Raw genomic sequence first — 17,597 nt, 5'->3', positions numbered from 1 at the left:
GTAGGGGCTGAGGTGCAAAGGGGATCAGAGCATGGAGGGAAAGAATTGGCAGGAGTCTGTGTCTAAGGCAGGTATGGAATATAGTGGATTGAATGCTCTGCTTGAACTCAGGAAAATCTGGGTTTAAATCCTCCCACTAACAGTGTCATCTTAGACAAATAATTCAGCTTCAGTTTCCTCATCTGTAAAATGGGGATAACTGTTGCTTTTACCTCAAAGAGTTTTGAGGCTCAAGGGAAACTATTTATATAACATACTTCCTAAACCTTAAAATATTTTATAAATGTCAGTTCTTATGTATTTTGTATATTCTTATACATGTACATAGTGTGTCCTCCAAGAGAATGCTCTTGAGGACAGAGATTGTTTTATTTTTGTATTTATGTTCTCAGAACATAGTAGCTTTTAATAAATACTGGTTGATACAGTGGAATAGGAAGCTCAGAGGTATTCTAGAGGGTGTGTTAGCCAGAGGGGAAGAGAAATGTTGATTAGGCTAATGGAAAAACTCTCAGTTCCCTCTAAAATGTTGGTGTGACAGCTTTTTTCAGAGAGCACACAATCTGTGTTATATCATTCACTCATGTCACATGCCACGATTTAGAAAGTAACACACACTTGCAACCTATAATATTGGAGAGTTGTTGCTAGATCTTGGAGAGGAAGAGCAGTCTCATAGTTAGTCTATCAGAGATGGGATATGTACTCAGGTCTTCCTGACTTTCAGGATGGCTTCCTGAATTACCTTCAATTAGGTAACGCTTCCTTTTGGACAGAGGACATCCTGCATTTACAGTATATATTGGGCACTGTTCAGAATATGCATGCTATACGTGCAATAAGCACAACACACACTCATGTTACCATAGGACACATGTACAATACTATCTTCTATAATGAGTACAAATTTTTTGCTTGGGCTTTTTATTTTTTGCTCCCATTTATCTTATCTAGTCTAATAGCATGGGAACCACAGATGCTAGACATGGGAGCCAGTGGGACTGGTGTCAATCCTCCCCCACTGTCTCCGTTCTGAGACCTGGGAACCACCTACCTGATTATTACCTAACCCTCATTTAGCAGTTATCAGACTCCCCTCAGGCCCCATGTCCTGCAGCACTGAAACACCAGTTCTTGTTTCAATAAATCTGGCATGGAGTGAGATCCTGATCCTTGCTTGTTTTCACACCTTCTGTTGCTGGGAGCTTGAGCTCTGGTACTGGCTCAGAGCCTGGGCTCTGTAGCCAACTCCAGAGACACACAGATCCTGCCCACTCTAATTGGGGAACTTTCTTCCCCATAAGGATAAAGGGGATCAGGGATGTTTGCCCTTTCGGTGATAATGTAAGTCAGCGGCCTCCCCTCAGCCCACCATCTCACCCACAGGGTGACTTTGGCTAGCTGACTTGATCAGCAATCTGGGGAGGAGAGGAGGTTGTGGTGGCGGTGGTACCACAGAGTTGTTCTTTGTCATTTCTCAGGGTCACAACTTCCTCCCCCTCACCTCCCCGCTGTGAAAATGAGGTTGCTGTCACTGACCACTTCCCTCTTGGCCCCTAGCTCAGTGGTGTGTGGTGAGAGTCAGGCACTGGGAGTGTCAGAGGAGAGATACCATTCAAGCTGCCAGGAGTGTGGTTTGCTGGAACACTCACTCCATCTGTCAATAATGGGCTGGAACAGAATAGCAGAGAGCGCCTCGCAAGGGAGGTTTCCAAAGACCTTTTTTTTTTTTTTTAATTTTTTTGGCCATCAATTGATTTCTTATTTCTTCAGGACCTGTAAGATCCCTAACACTTTGGGAGGATTTAAATCATTTAGATTTACTACTCATTACCACGTAGTATGGGCACTGAGGACTCAAAGGTGAAATAAGATACAATGCCTGTTCCCAAGGACTTTTTAATACCACACTACTCAGAGAGGCAGTCTAGGTGCAGTGAAGAGAAAGTCAGCTTTAAGTCAGGAAGGCCAGGGTTCGAGTCCTGTCTCTGACTCATGCAGGCTGTGAAACCTCAGGCAAGTCACTTAACCCCTTAAATGTCCCCAGATAGCTCTGGTAGACTACAAGCTGTGAAGCAGGGCAGGTGCCAGTCTACATTAGTAGAAGAATTTTCCTAACTGGGAGCTCTTTAGATCATTGAAAAAGACAGAAAAAAGACAGAAAAGAAAAAAAGCTGATTGTCTTTAATAACAACAGGATAGATGTTTCCCTGATATGGGGGGGGAAGTGGGGAGGGCTGCAAAGCTCTGGGGAGGCAGAGGAATGGACAAGATGCCCCTCTGGAAAACCCTGGCAGCCCCCCGGTTAAAGGTAACAATTGCAGCCCCTGGCATTGCCCTACAACGTTTATAAAGCGCTTTCAGGTTTGATCCTGACTGCAATCGCTTGAAGCATTTTTATCCCCCTTCTACGAAGGCGCGGACAGAGGCTCAGCGAGATGAAACGATCTGCCCGGGGTCGCACTGCTACAAAGTATCAGAGAATGAGAACCAGCTCGGAAGGCAGAGTTCCAGCCCCTCCTCCGCGGGACAGCGGCGGCAGAGCCCGCGCCTGCGCCCACGCCCAAACCCCTCCCATCAGTGTCAGGGGCTTCGAGCGCCCCCCAGCGACGGGGCCTGGGCGCTCGGGCGATTCCCCCCAGGAACCTGGCGGGCGCCCGGGCCAACCAGCGTCGGGCTCTCAGTGGGCCAATGAGGAGGCTCCTTACAGCTCGGGCGGCTGACGGGAGCTAGGCGGCCCTGGCGGCGAGCGGCGCTGACTGACAGCCCAGTGCCCGGAGCAGGGAGCCCGAGTCGTGGCTGTGGCCGCCGCCGCCGCCTCCTTTCCCTTTTCTCCCTCCGACTCCCGGTCCCGGCCCCTTCCTCGGTCCCTTCCTGTCAGGGCCATGGCTGCGAGGCCGCTTCGGCGGGGCCGGGTGCCGCGGGTGGGGCGGCGGCACTGAGTGGCGGCCGGGCGGGCGGAGGGGAGGGAAGCCGCCCCCGGGAGCCCCGCCGACTCCCTCCGGGCCGGTCCGCAGCAGGAGCCGGAGCAGGAGTGGCCGCCCCCGCCGTCCGACCCGGTGAGTCTAGTCGCGGGCGCGCGGAGGTCCTTCTCCCCACGCGGGATCGCACCGCGCGCGGAGGTCGGGGGTCGCGGGGGGGCGGGGGCGGGAGGGGGGCAGCGGCCCAGGTGCGCGCGGGCCCATCCGGGGGCGTGGCCTCAGCTTCGGCCTCCCGCCCCCTGGGATGTCGGGGTCCTGAGGGAGGCGCACTGGCTGGGCGGGGGGCCTGACTGCTTCCCTCGTTCTCCTCGGGTGGTGGGAGGAAGGCCTTCTCTGAGCCCCCCCTAGAAAGAGGGGGGCTCTAGCTGGAGGCGTAGCCTCGGGCCCCCCCGCTACTCCCATCCCCTCCTCTCCCTCGTGGCCCCCGGCTGGGGGCCCTGGGCGGGCGGGTGTGTCCTAGGGTGAGGGTCTTCTCTCCCCCGAAGACCCCTGCTGGGGTGAGGGCGCTGGCCGGGAAGGCCCAACCCGGACCCGGGGACGTTCCCCTTAAGGCTGCCCTGGATTTGGGATCCTCTGCTGGATTGTGTGAGATCACCTCGGTGTCTGGGCGGGGGCTGCAGCCGCTGGATCCCTGAGGGAAGTGGGAAGAACCGCCCTCTCCCCATCCTTCGAGCTCCCCCCCGCCCCACGCCGTCCCCGCGTGAAGCTCGCTCCCCGCGCCCAGGAAGCCCGGGCCGGGCCGGCCTCGCAAGCCCTGCCGGCTTGCCCCGGGGAGCCCGGCGGTGCCGTGCCCCGGCCCTTCTGGCGAGGCTTCCTTCGCCCGAGATGGGAGTGAGCTTGTGCCGGGGGAAACGATCCGTCATCATCCGAAGCCGGAATGGGAGGGAGCCTCTGTGTAGGCCGGGAAGCAGTTGCGAACAGGGCTGAGCTCGGCGCTTGGGGGGGAGCAGGGCCCCGAAGCCCGGACCGTTCTCTTTTCTGGGAAGACGAGCGGCTGGCTTTAGCTGAAACCTGTTGTAAGTTGTGCACAGATAGCAGAGAGGACCGATCCCGGGCCCTCGCTGGGGGTTGTCTCCTTTGGAAGTTCGTCTTAGGGCAGGGTCGCTTCCAGCTGACCTGCCTCCGAAAGGTGAAGCTAAGTTAGAGTAAGAGGATTTGTGCCCTAACTGGACTGCTGAAGGAAAAGAAGAAAGCCAAGGATCCTTGTTTGAAGAAAGCAAATTTGAGAAAAATTAAATTTGAGGAAAAAAAGAAGTGATGTTTCTGGGGTAGGTGGATGAGAACTTTGTAGTGATCACTGGAACCACCACTTTAAATTCTTCCAGCTTTGTCTTCCTGTTAAGTTCCTTCCAGTTCTTTTGCCTTACTAAACTGTCAGATTATTCTTAGCCGGAAGCAAAAATCTTTCAAATAGAAGGTCAGTGAACCCCAGAAACCCACTGTAAGGGGTGGATACTGGTGGGGAAAGAGCAAAACAGTTGAGAATGTAGACCAGGTCTCTTTTTGTTCATCTTCATTTAGAAGTAATTTAATTTTCATTTATCTCTAAGTAAAGTATCTTGGGGTGGGGGGTGTTGATCCTTTCTCTTTGGAGATTCTCAGCTCAAAATTTTAGTTTTAATAGATGCTAACCATAGAGATCTTAATCTGCTTGATACAGAAATTCCCGGTATAAGGCTGTCCTCTAGCCATTGTTCATCTAACTTCTGCTCCAGTGGCTTCACCCCCTGTTGGTTGTGTTCCTATGATTAGCTGAAACCTACACACCTGTAACATCCACAGTTTAGTTCCTGTTCTGCAGGATAATTTAAGCTCCTCTAATCACAAAAATGGTTGGTTTTTTTTTAAAAATAGCTTTAGCATATATATTGAGATGATATATTTAGGATGTCCCTATATGTATATAGGGTGATTAAAATGCACTAAATTTTTTTGAATATTCTATAAAGCACTTTGCCAATTTGAAAGTGCTACATAGTGCCAGCTATTGATAGCATTGACAGTATGTCCCTTTGAATGCTATGGCTTCTCACTTTATCAGTATCTTCAGTTCCCTTAGCATATCTTCACTATATCTCAGCCAAGGCGTTGGTCATATCTTAGATCTCATCATCACCTATATTTAAGATCTAGAACTTTGAAATACTTCTCTCTTATGATAACCTTTTATCCTTAAATTTCTCCCTTTCTCACTCCTATACCTATTCTTTGATTTCATCATGGCCTCTAGGAAGGCCCTCCACTCCTCCCTGTTCTCTGAGTCTGTCACTCATGTTCTGACTTCATTTCCTTTATGGTTTTATTGTTAATCAGTTAAATTACATACTAACTTCGATCTTGAACTTCTGGGTTTCTTGTCCTAACCCCATCCAACTTTGCCAATTCTCAACTTCAGATCACTTTCCTGTCAACTTTTTCCACTCCCCAATCTACCACCATCTGCTACTTGGCTGACTGGGTGCACTACAAATTCATATTGCCTAATCCAAACTGGTTCCTCATTTGATCCTCTATCAAAGTTCTATAAGTGTCTATTGTAAACCTTTTCTCTTCTGAGCTTCCCTCCAGGCCTCCTCTTCACCCCCAGGAAGTGATATTATCTTCTAAGATATTGAGAAAAATCATGGTCGTTTCTTCAGAGTGCCCTCTTCTCCATCTCCTATACCTCAAATACCTTTCTCATCCATTCGCTTTTTCTTTTCTCCAATCTTTGATAAAGATGTGGCACTTCTTGCTAAGGTCAAACCCCTCAGCTAGTATCTTTAATCTGTGCTCTCCAGGAACTTGCTTCATTCTTAGTTCTTTTTTGTCTTTATTTGTCTCTATCATCTTTATTCTCTATCAGTTCTTTTCCCTTTCATTGTCAGCAGTCACTAGAAAGAAAGTTATCTGCTGTCACTCACTGTCTCTACTTCCTCACTATCCACATATTTCAACTGTTTTGTAGTTAGCATGTATTAAATACCTAGTATGTGAACGGCACTGGTGATAAAAAGATAAAATTAAAAGTTCCTGTTGTTGAGTTTCTGTTTTGCTTTCATTTTGGCTTCTGATGCTGTCATCAGTCTGCTAACAGCTTTCCTTTTCCAGAATATCAAAGACTTCTTTGCTGTTAGAAGATGACCTTATCTTTTCTTAGTTTTCACTCTCCTTGATTTTTCTTCTGTTTATGGCACTGTTGACCAGGAGAACCTTGATACCCTGTCTTCCCTTGACTTTTTGGGCATGACTCCATTTTGGTTCTCCTTTGACCATTCCTCTCATTCTTTTGCTGGATCTTAATCCACCATCTATGCTTGTAAGCATGTGTATTACCCAAGGCTTGGATCTTCCTTTTTTCTTTTTGTGTCCTTTTGGTAATCCCAGCTGAGTCCATGGTTTCAGTGCTTATCTCTAGGTACAGGATTCTCAAATATCAAATTAAGCCTGAATCTTTTTCTGGAATATCAGTTTTGCATAGTTACCTGGATGTCTCATCAGCATCTCAAGCTCATCACTTCCAAAATAGATCTCATTATCTTCTATCCTAAACCTGATCCTCCTCCTAACTTTCCTATTTCTATCGAGGACACTAGTCCTTCCAGTCACTCAGTATCTTACACCAGAAGACCTATTTGAATCTTCTCTATTTTTCATACAATTTGTTTTAATCAGTTGCCAAGTCCTTCATAACATTCATCTCCTCTCCAGGTGCTTGGCCACTCGATGTAATATAGGCTCTTATTACTGCTCTAAGACTATTATACATCTTAATTATGCTTTTTTCTTTCAAGCCTCTTCCTCTCTTCAATCCATTTTCTACATAACTGCCAAAGTAATCTTCCTAAAGTTCTTATCTGAATATATAATTCATTCCCTTGCCCCAAAACTTTTGGTGGCTCCCTGTTGCCTTTAAGTTAGAATGTAAACTTCTTAATTTGGCTTTTAAGGCTCTCTACCATGTGACTTTCACTTACCTTTCCAAACTCATTTCATATCTCTTTACATCATTTATTTTATATTTCAGCCATATTGGACTGTTCTCAAACTTTCTATTCTTTCTCTGGCCAGTCCCTTGTTCCTACAGTTCACGCCTTCACACCTTCATTATCTTACTGATACTTATATATGCTACCAACTTTTACTCTAAGGCTTCCCTTACCCTACTCCTCCTTAAGGCTCTCTCCTTCCTTAAACTGCATTTTATTTATCTGAATTGATGTTTTCATTCCCTTGTGTAATATTGTAAATTCCTTGAGAGCAGGGATTATTTTTTAATTTGTATCCTATGTCTTATGTTTACTAGACACTTAATAACTGTTTGAATTGAATTGAATTGTCTGTTGGTGTTAAACAGAGTAACTCTAATTCTTTTTCTACGGGATAGGGACTTTGATTTCATTGGTAGGTTTATGCCTTTTCTGTCATTGGTAGAAAACTCCTTAGAGCAGGAGGATAGGTGGTTGTCTGTTTTTGTATGCCCCTGCAGCTCAGAATGGTTTTTATATTTTTAAATAAAATTTTATTATATTTAAAAATGTGAAGACTATTCACTTAACTTTATGAGCCTCTACAGAAACTGGCTTCAGATTCACTTGACCTTTGAGCCCTAGGCCTTAGTTTTCTAATCCCTAGCCTAGAGCATTGAGGTAAGTGACTTGTTCAGGGTCACATCTGTGTTTTCGTCTTTCGTTGCCAAAGAAGACCATGCCATCAGAGAAATAATGACATGACTTGCACTTGACTTTGTTTTGAGTGAGGGAGGGCTGTGCAGGTCACCAGCTTCACTTTTCCTCCAGAGCCATCTGAATCCAGTGACCAGATATTCATCAGGATGACTGGAGATGACCCAGGATGAGACAGTTGAGATTAAGTGACTTGCCCAAGTGTCAAGTGTCTGAGGTGAGATTTGAACTCGTGTCCTCCTGACTCCTGCACTGGTGTTCTATCCACTGCACCACCTAGCTGCCCCTCAGGGTCACATAGCTTGTATATGTCAGAGGAGGTACTTGAACACAGGTCTTCCTGGCTAGAGAGGCTAGATCTTTGTTCACTGTGACATGCTTCCTCTCTTCCACATGATATCTCTTTAGATATTTAAAGATAACTCTGATGCCTCTATCTTTATCATCCTTTCTCTAGACTAAGCAGTTTCTTTCATCTTTTCTTATAACATGGTTTCTACATCCTTTAAAATTCTGGGTGACCTTCCTTTGAACATACTGTAGCTTGTTAATGTTCATCTTAAAATGTAATGACCAGAATCACATTCTGTACTTCAGATCTGACCAAGGTGGACTTAGTTGGAGCTGTTGTTTTCCTTGGTCTGGGCAGTTAGTTCTATTAATGCAACTTCAGGTAATGTTAGCTGTTCTTAACAAATACTTATTGATAGCATCTTACTGTTGACTAATGACTGAGATGAATGTCTGTATAAGCCATGTCTACCACCCTGCATTCAGAGTTGACTTTTAAAACCTAAGGATGGGACTTTACATATATTTATATTAAATTTTATCTTGTTAAACTGAATTCACTGTTCTATCTTGGCTGAAGATAGCTCTGTCTATCTTCTGCTCCTTAACTGTGGGTATCTCATAAGGCTCCATCCTGTGCCCTCTTTTTTCTCTTTCTATACCCTCTGTCCTAGTATTCTCTTTGATCCCTATGACTTCAATGATCTCTGCGTAGATGATTTCCAAATCTATATATCTGGCTTCTGATCTCTTGCCTAAACTGTAATCTAATATCACTGGGTGTCCCATAAACTATCTCAAACTTAGCATGTCCAAAGAGCATCCTCATGCTAATAATTAAAACAGAATATGGTAATTGATTTTGGAGGGAAGAAGGAAAATCAAAGATAACTCTGAGATTGTAAATCTGAGTTCCTGCCATCTTTAAATGTGCCAATTTTAGAAAACTTCCCTACTTCTCTGTAGGGCACCACTATTCTTGGAGTCACCTAGGTTTTTAACTTTGCAGTTACCCTTGATTCTTCCTTCTTGATCCCCTTCCCCCAATCATTTGCCAAGATTTAACACTTCTACTTGTATAATGTCTCACAAACATATATCTATCTATAGCTATATCTAGGTGTATCTGTATATCCCTTTCCTTCTATACTGTCACATGGCTACCACCCCAGTTCAAGTATTTGTCTATTACATCAGTGTTTTAGTTGATCTTCCTGCTTGCTTCCAGTCTTTCTCTTCTCCAATCCATTGTTGACACAGCTGCCAAATAATCTTCCTAGAGCATAGGTCTGATCATGATACTTCTACTCAGGAATCATCAGTGGCTCCCTCTTGCCTCTAGGATAAACCACACAACCTCACTTTGGCATTCAAAGACCTTCACATTTGGTCTCCAGGCTGTTTCTAGACTTCTTCCTCTTGTACTCTATGTTTCTGCCAAACTGAACTATACCAGCTGTTCTCTAAATTTAGCATTGTCACCTCCATGCTTTAGTACAGGCTGACTTCTGGTCCTGGAATGTGCTCTGAGACTCAGCTCAGGTGCCTCCTTCTACCATAGCCCTTCTCTAACCTTTGCTGGTTGTCAGTGCCCTCTATTACATCATGTTATCTTGCATTCACTTGTCTGTACTATGTGTTGTCTGCCCCAGGAGAACATAAACTCCTTGAGGATAGGGGCTTTTTTCACATTTGTATCTTTGACCTCAGTGCTAGTGCAATGCCTTGTCTATAGGAAGCACTTATGTTTGTTGAATCGAATTCCAGGTTATTGAGACCTTTTTTTTTTTTTTTTGAGTCTGATGTGGTAGGCCATCTCTCCAGAATAGAAATCCATTTATTAGTCACTACCCTTTGGGTAACAATTTTTCAACCAGTTGTGAATTTACTATATTATTCAGCTCATGTTTTCACTCATTCACAAGAATGTCATGACAGATTTTGTGTGATGATTCACTAAAGTCCAGGTCTTTCAAATTTATGAGTTTTAGTAACTGTCCAAAAAGAAACAAAGTTAGTTTGGTATGATATGTTCTTTATGAAACCACTTCCTTAAGTCACTGTTCACAAAATATCTGGGAATAAACTTGTTCTAGATTTCTGCTAGGTGTTAACATTAAAGTCATTGATTTGAGGTTTCCGGAGTCTACTTTCCCTTTTTAGAAAAGTAAGATATTGTCTGTATTCTTGTATAACATTTCCTGGTCTAGTAATACTCCTTAGTAGATGACTATGAGAAGTTCGTTAATAGCATTTATACTTTTAAATTTTTTTTACTTATCAAGGCTAGCGCATGCTTGAATTAGATACCTTTTTTTTTTTTTTTGGTTCATCCATTTTTGGTTCACCATCTTCAGCACCCTTTTAACCATGTATGTTTGTATTTGAGAAGAACTCCTTGGTGGTAGCTGAGTATCATGTTGTCTTTTACCATTACACCATCTGTTTCACACAGTAGGTATGTTCATTCTTTGTTCTTGCCCTAAACATAACTGAAATCCTATTTATTTTTCTTAAACATTTTTCTCAATCCTCAGTTCACTCTAGACAATATTTTTATAGGCTCATAACCCTTTTTATTCTTCCTGAGTTATGTGCGTTTGCTTACATATTTTATAAATACATTTTTAAAATATGAGTGCATGGGAGAGTTCTCTGTGCAGCTACATTGCCACTATTTCCCCTTTCTTACTCAATATTATTTATAATTTTATTGCCAAAATTTTGCTCTTGAAAGCATCTCCTCCCTTTTGAGCCAATTTTTCTTTGAGAACCTCAAGCAATGAATGGGCTCTTGAACCAATAATTATCTTTGATTTTTTTTTAAAAGGTTTTTCTAAGGTAAAGGATATACATCTGAACTTGTCAATCACAAACTCTATGATATAGTTGCTTTCTCCCAAGGTTCCTTTCATTTCTTTTTTCTAACCAATTTTTCCCTGAAAGTCAAAATTTGGTCCACAGAACCAGTTGCCCACATGGTTTAATGCTGTTTATTGCAGCATTTAATGAGGCAATTTTGAGAATTTTATCAGAAACTCTGCTCGTTTGGAAATTAAAGTTCCAGCACAATCTGGATAGCTGAATTAATATTAATTATATTTCAACTCCCATTTCTGTACCTCTATATAGTTTACAAAATGGTTTTCTCACAAAACACCTTTATGAGATAGGTAGTACAAGTACTGCATATTATCCTTGTTTTGCAGATGGAGAAACAGGCCCAGAGATGTTGAGTGACTTGCCCTCAGCTTCACAGCAAGTCAGAGGTGAGGCTTGAATCCAGATCTTTGGATCCCAAATCCATTGTTCTCTACAATTTATCATGCGTCTTTTCCTAATATTTGCTGATCAGGGGATACACTAGTTTTCTAAATCTCTCATCCATAATGAATACTGTCAGAAATCTTTGCCCCTTTTTCTGAGCCTCCTCCTGATAGGGTCCTAGGATTTATGGTGGAATTATCTGGTTCAACTACCTCATTTTACAGGTGAGTAAACTGAGGTCCATAGAAGTTAAATAATTTGCTCAAAATAATTTGTACACAGATAGTAATTAGTAGGTCTAGGCATTTGAACTGAGGTTTTTAGACTTTAAATCTACTGCTATTTCCATTTTAGCACAGTGCCTCCTATGACAAATGGAGGCTTGCATTTTCCAGGCATTCTCTTCACTGATTATTTACTGATAAAATCCCAGGATGCTCTTAGCAAGGTTTGAAACTTAAATCTTTTTCTGTTACTGTCCCCCCTGAGACTTAATGCCTTAACTGTACTTCAGTAATTCAATAAACATTTATTAAGCACCTAGTGTGAGTAAGACACTGTAATAGGTGCTTTGGGTTAAAAAAAAATGAAACTGAGCTCTGTCCTGAAGACATGTGACTTGACTTCTCACAAAATAAAACCCTCATCTGCCCTGGAAGGCAGGCTTAAAAATCGGTACGTTAAAGTCATGTTAAAGAGTCTACTTCATTGCTCCTTTCATCCTCCTTGTTATTCCCTTTGCCAGTGCTTATACTGTTAAGGATGGAGGAGCAGAGACACAAAGAAAGGCAAAGGCTAGCATTTCCTATCTGCCTTCTCTTTGCTCCCCACTAAACCTGTCTTGGTTTGATTCCTACCCAAGCTCATGACTGTAGTGCCTCTTCCTTTTGTCCTCCTACTCAGTGAACTAACCCTTGTGCAAAATGAGAGGAAAAGAGTCAGTTCAACAAAACAAATTCATTAGCAAGCCTTTATTTTAATTTCTTTTTCTGATCTTAACAAACACCAACTAAAATGAACATTTCCATATAGCTATAGAACTAGAAAGAGGGTTGCACATGAAAGAGTGAATATTATGTACAGCTTGCCTTTCTTTCTAAGTATATGATAAATTCATCATGTAACTTTTAAAACTGTCTTGCTTGTCTGTGATTCCTTCTGGCCTTCCTTCTGTTCTCTTTTGTGTGTTACATTGATTCAATGATGCTCTTTTCTCTATTTTTTTTTTTTTTTGTGAGGGGGATCCTATCCTTTAGTGCATTTTCTCTCTCTCTTCTCTCCTCCATTCTCATCTTTTCTCCTCTTCTTTTCCTCCTTCCATCTCTCAGTTCTGCCTCCGCTCCCCAAAAAGTAAAAGCTTCATAACAAATATGCATAGCCAAGCAAAACTAATTCCCCACATTGGCATCCAAAAATGTATCCTGTATTGGCAAGTGTTTATTAAATACCCATTATGGACCAGGAACTGTACTTGGCGATAGGGACAAAAGTGAGATAGTTTTGACAGTGCCCTACCTTCAGAAAGCTTACATTCTGTTGGGGAAGACTATATATTTGTTTACGAAATAGAAGAAGGTGATTTTTTTGATGAGCACACTAGTCATTAAGAAAGGCTTCATGTAGAAAGTAGCACTTGAGCTGAGTCATGGATTTCGGGTGGTAAAATTGAGTAGAGACATATCATAGGCATAAAGAAGCAGCCAGTGCAAAGGCCTGGAAATGAGAAATGGAGTGCTGTGTATGAGGAGTCAGTTTGACTGGCCCATGGGGGAGTGAAAGTTAGTAATGAGGCTGGAAAGATAAGTTAGGGCCAAGTTGTGAAAGACTTTAAATGCCAAAAAGAAGAGTTTATATTTGCTTCTAGACAAGGATTCTTAACTAAGATCCACAGACTTCTCAATAGATTCATGGACAGATTTCAAGGGCTCTGTGGACTTGGGAAAGAATTTTATCTTTATTTTCACTAACTCCTAAAAGTTGGCATTTTCTTAAATTACGAATATGGACAACAAATATTATTCTGAGAAAGGTTCCATAGATTTCATCAAGACTACCAAAGGGCACAATGATGCAAAAGAGGGTAAGAATGCTTATCTTGGAGGTAATAGAGAACCTTAGGAATTTTGTGAGTAAGAAACTAACATGTTCGGACGCATGCTTTGGGGAAATCACTTTGGCAAATGTGGAGGATTGATTGGTGGTGGCGGTGGTGTTTTGCCCTGACATCATTTTGACCATGACATCAAGATGATGGCATGACTTGCAGTTGATTTTGATTTCAGTGATGGAGGGCAGTGCAAGGATACCAACCTCAGAGCCACTGGGGTCCAGTGGCCTGATATTCATCAGGATGACTGGAGATGGCCCAGGGTGCAAGTTGAGACACTTGCCCTTTCAGGCTAAGGTCTTATCACATTCTCACTTTTAGTGAGATACACCCATTCAATGAATAGGCTTCTTTACGGGATTATTCAAGGGATGGCAAATTTAATAAAAAAAAAAAATCAAACTGGCAGAGAAAGACCCTCAGGGTTCCTCTGTGAAGAAGAGACAGTTAATGTTTAGTAATTAAATTCACTCTGTGCTAGGTGGGTAGGGACTTGTCCATTCTATGAGCTCCAGAGAGAACTGAGTTTAAGACTTGATCTTTGAACAAGAAATATAGCAAGTAAAAGGCAGATTTTGCCCAAGTAAAAAATGAGAGGAGAGGAGAGGACAGGACAGAAGAGGAGAGGAGAGGAGCTGCTACTCACTCAACAGTTGTTTTTGTCCTTCATTCTTGAAGAGGAACATAACATCAAGATGATGACATGACTTGCAGTTGACTTTGATTTGAGTGAGGGAGGGTCGTGCAAGGTCACCAAACTCACTTTCTTATCCTGAGCCATCTGGGTCCAGTGGCCTGATATTCATCAGGATGACTGGAGATGGCCCAGGATACAAAGTGAGACCCTGGCCCTTTCTGGCTAAGGTCTTATCACAATCTCACTTTAAGTGAGATACACCCTTTCAATGAATATCCTGCTTTAAGTAGTTGTTCTAGGAATGGCTGCTTTAATAAAAAAAAAAAAAATCAAACTGGGAGGGGAAGACCCTTAGGGTTCCTGGGTGATAGAGAAACAATTACTATTTAGTAATTAAAAAGGGGAGAAAAGAAACTTGAGGCAGGCAGAACAATGATGATGCTATTGCAAGAGATGATGAGGGCCTAAGCTACTGTGGTGGCTGTGTGAGTAGTGAGAAGGGGTCCAAAGCAATAGATGTTGTGAAGGTAGAAACACGAGATTTTGCAACTGATTGGATGTGTGGGGTGATGATGAGTCAATGATGGCCCCATGATTGTGAGCCTGTATTGCTTGGAAGGATGATGGCACTCTCAATAGAAATAGAGAAATTTGGAAGACTGGTGGGTTTTGATATGCCTGTGGGACGTCTAGTTTGAAATGTCTAATGGGCTTTATTCAATAGCAGAGTCTAATAGCATTTGCATCTAGTTGATGATGTGGAATTGGAGGTCCGGAGAAAGGCTAAGGGAGAATATGTCAATCTGTGAGTCATCTGCATGAAGATTACAATTAAATCCATGGGAGATGATGCAATAATCAAATGAAAGAGAGGGAGAAGAGAAAGGGACCCAGGACATAGTCCTGAGATGTACATATGGTTAAGAGGTGCAGTATGGATGATAATTCAGTAGAGGAGACTGAGAAGGAATGGTCAGATAGATAGCCAAAAGAAACCGAAACAACAGTGTCATGAAAACCCAGAAAGGAGAGAGTATCCAGAAGGGAGGAAATAGTAAAGGAGTCAAATGATGTAAAGGTCAAGAAGGATAATGACAGAAGACCAAAATATCTGGCAATTAAGTGGTCATTGGTTACTTTGGAGATGGCAATTTCAGTTCAATCAGAGGCTCAATTAGGAATAATGAGAGGAGAGGAAGTATTGGCAATAAGAGTTGATCCGATTTTTCTAGTAGTTTGTGGAAGAGAGAGTGAATCCCTGAGGAGGGGATGGGGTAGGACTGGGAGAGTGGGGGTGAGAATAGGTCCAGTAAGAATTTTTTTAAGGATGGGAGGGACTTAGGTATGTTTGCAGATAGCAGGGAATGAATTTTTTTTTTTGTAAAAGAAGAGTTTGAAAATTTGAGAGGGGATGCATGATTGAGGGAATATCAGCTAGAGAAGGTGGAAGAGGATAGGATTAATAGTCTCTGTAGCTTGTTGAGGCTTTGTTGAGGGGAGAAGCTGCCTCCTCAGACTGACTGGAATAAAGAAGGAGATAATGGGGAATGCCAGGAAGATTGTGTGATATATAGAAGGGGGAAAAAGAGGGCCTCTGTTTTCTCAGTAAAGCAGGAGGTGATGTTTTTAGCTGAGAGGATGGGTTGGAGAGTAGTATGGGAAGCTCAAGAGAAGGAATGCTAGAACCAATGACTGATAGATCTAGAGGCAGAAGGGATTTTGGATACCATCAAGTCCAACTTGCTCATTTTGTATATGAGGAATGTGGGACCCAAAGGGGTTAAGTATCTTGTTCAAGTTTACACAGGTGGCAGTGGCAGAGAATTCAAAACCAGCTTCACAGCTCCAAATCCTGTACTTTTCCCACTGTGCCACATTGTTGTAGAAGTTTGGAGTAGCTACTGTGAGTTAAAGGGATAGAAAATCAATTTAGGAGAACTGCAGAGCTTTCCTGTAGGGAGAGCCCAGTTGAAATTAGATAACATAAATTTGTAGTGGACCTAGTTCATCCGGTTGTGTCTTCATCTTGTTCTGTGAAGCAGCTTATGAGTAGGAGCAGAGAAGGCAGATGGTTTGGGATTTTGCCAGGCTTAGGCAGGAATAGGATAAGAGGGAGGGAAGGATTCAAGAGTAGAGGGTAATGTAGAGTTGAACTGGTTAACTAAAGGGTTAAGAATGCCAGGGTAGAAAAGGGAAGTCAGAGCAGGAGTCATAGCCTGAGAAAGTACCAAAGAGGTAAAGAGTTAGAGGCCATGGCCTTGTAGGAGGTTATGTTCAAAGGGAATTTCGGAAATGTTGATAGTGGAAGTAGAACACTTGTGAGTGCTGGCGAGATCCAGGGTGTGGCCATCCCTTTGTGTAACTGAGGTTGTAGAGGAGGACGTCATAGGAATTGAGTAAGATTGAGTAACTGGGAGCTTCTGGCATTTATAGGAATATAAACATGTTATAATATCCCCTAAAGTAGGGACAGTAAGTTTGGAGAGGAAGATTGTAAGCTAGGTATGAAGCTCTTGAGAAAGGAGCCTAATAGGTAGTAGCCAACAGCCTCTGGATTGTGTTATGCATTTGGTTAGGATGAACTTTAATGGAGGAAATGTTATTGAGTGATGGCAGCAGGGAGAAAGGCTAGAAGTGGCAGTGGGGAGCCGGGTATTCTAACTCCTCCAGGACCAATTCTTATGGTTAGTAACAGTAAGAATAACAATAGTAAAAACAGTATGTACATAGCACTTTGAGGTTTGCAGGGCACTTTCCAATTATCTCATTTTATTCTCACAACAGTCCTGGGAGGGAGGTGTTAATTGTTATGCTCATTTAACAGATGAGAAAACTGAGGCAGATTAAGTGACTTGCTCAGGGTCTCACTGCTAGTAAGTGTCTGAGGCTGAATTAGAACTCAGGTCTTCCTTTAAGTCTGTCGCTCTATCCACTGTGCCACTCAGTTATCTCCAGTACTGGAAAGGATGGGCAGTGATGGAGTATCATGTAGGGTTAGCCTGGTCTCCAATAGTACCGGAAGATGGAAGGAGCATGAGAGGAAAAGATTTAGAATGAGGGAAAGTTTGTTCATTATGGAACCAGACTTTGAGGGCACATAGTGAAAAGGCATAGGCAACCAGGTGGTACAATGGAGAGTGTTGGAATCAGAAAGAAATGATTTCAAATCCTGCATCAGACGCTTACTAGTTATGTGACCCTATGCAAGTTACTTAAACTCTTTTTACCTATTTCCTTATCTGTAAAAAAAAAATCCTACCTCATTGTGTTGGTGTGAGGATCAACTGGAATAACATTTGTGAACTGCATTGCAAGCCTTAAAGCTCTATATAAATGTGAGTGACCATTTTCTGAGTAAGATATTGGAGGAGTCATTTGAGGTCTATGTGGGTGAGAGAATGGGAACAGTGGTTTACTTTTAGATGTCTGGGATGAACTGGAATTAGGAGTATTGGAGGGGATTCAAATTTGCTAGCCATAAGGACAGAGTAGCAGTAGATGGGAGCATCCCTGCTGGTGATTAGAAAGTTCTTTGCATTCAGTTTTTGTGTGAGTGTTATGGTACACTTCCAACCAACTGACATCTGATAGTATGTGCAATGTTTGAATTCAATTCAGTAAAGTTTCATTAAATGTCTATTATGTGCCAG

The 17,597-nt window shown here is 42.8% G+C and overlaps 1 protein-coding gene across 11 annotated transcripts in view; it reads left to right on the top strand.

The window, feature by feature from the left end:
• Nucleotides 1-2,711: 2,711 nt before the first annotated feature.
• Nucleotides 2,712-17,597, top strand: part of PTPRA (protein tyrosine phosphatase receptor type A) — a 201,433-nt gene continuing 186,547 nt past the window's right edge. For 4 of the 11 annotated variants that reach the window (XM_072619795.1, XM_072619793.1, XM_072619792.1 and 1 more), the window contains exons 1-2: nt 2,723-3,059; nt 11,146-11,205. The gene's annotated coding sequence lies outside the window, so the exon portion shown is untranslated. Of the gene's footprint in view, nt 3,060-4,128; nt 4,250-7,759; nt 7,863-11,145; nt 11,206-17,597 lie in introns of those variants that run through there. The other 7 variants (XM_072619797.1, XM_072619789.1, XM_072619794.1 and 4 more) reach the window with 5 other exon arrangements.

The sequence above is a fragment of the Notamacropus eugenii genome, chromosome 6, assembly GCF_028372415.1.
Source record: "Notamacropus eugenii isolate mMacEug1 chromosome 6, mMacEug1.pri_v2, whole genome shotgun sequence".
In the NCBI taxonomy this organism is placed as follows: Eukaryota; Metazoa; Chordata; class Mammalia; order Diprotodontia; family Macropodidae; genus Notamacropus; species Notamacropus eugenii.
Note: the sequence above shows the minus strand (reverse complement) of the source record. Positions and strands in the feature narration are given on the sequence as shown.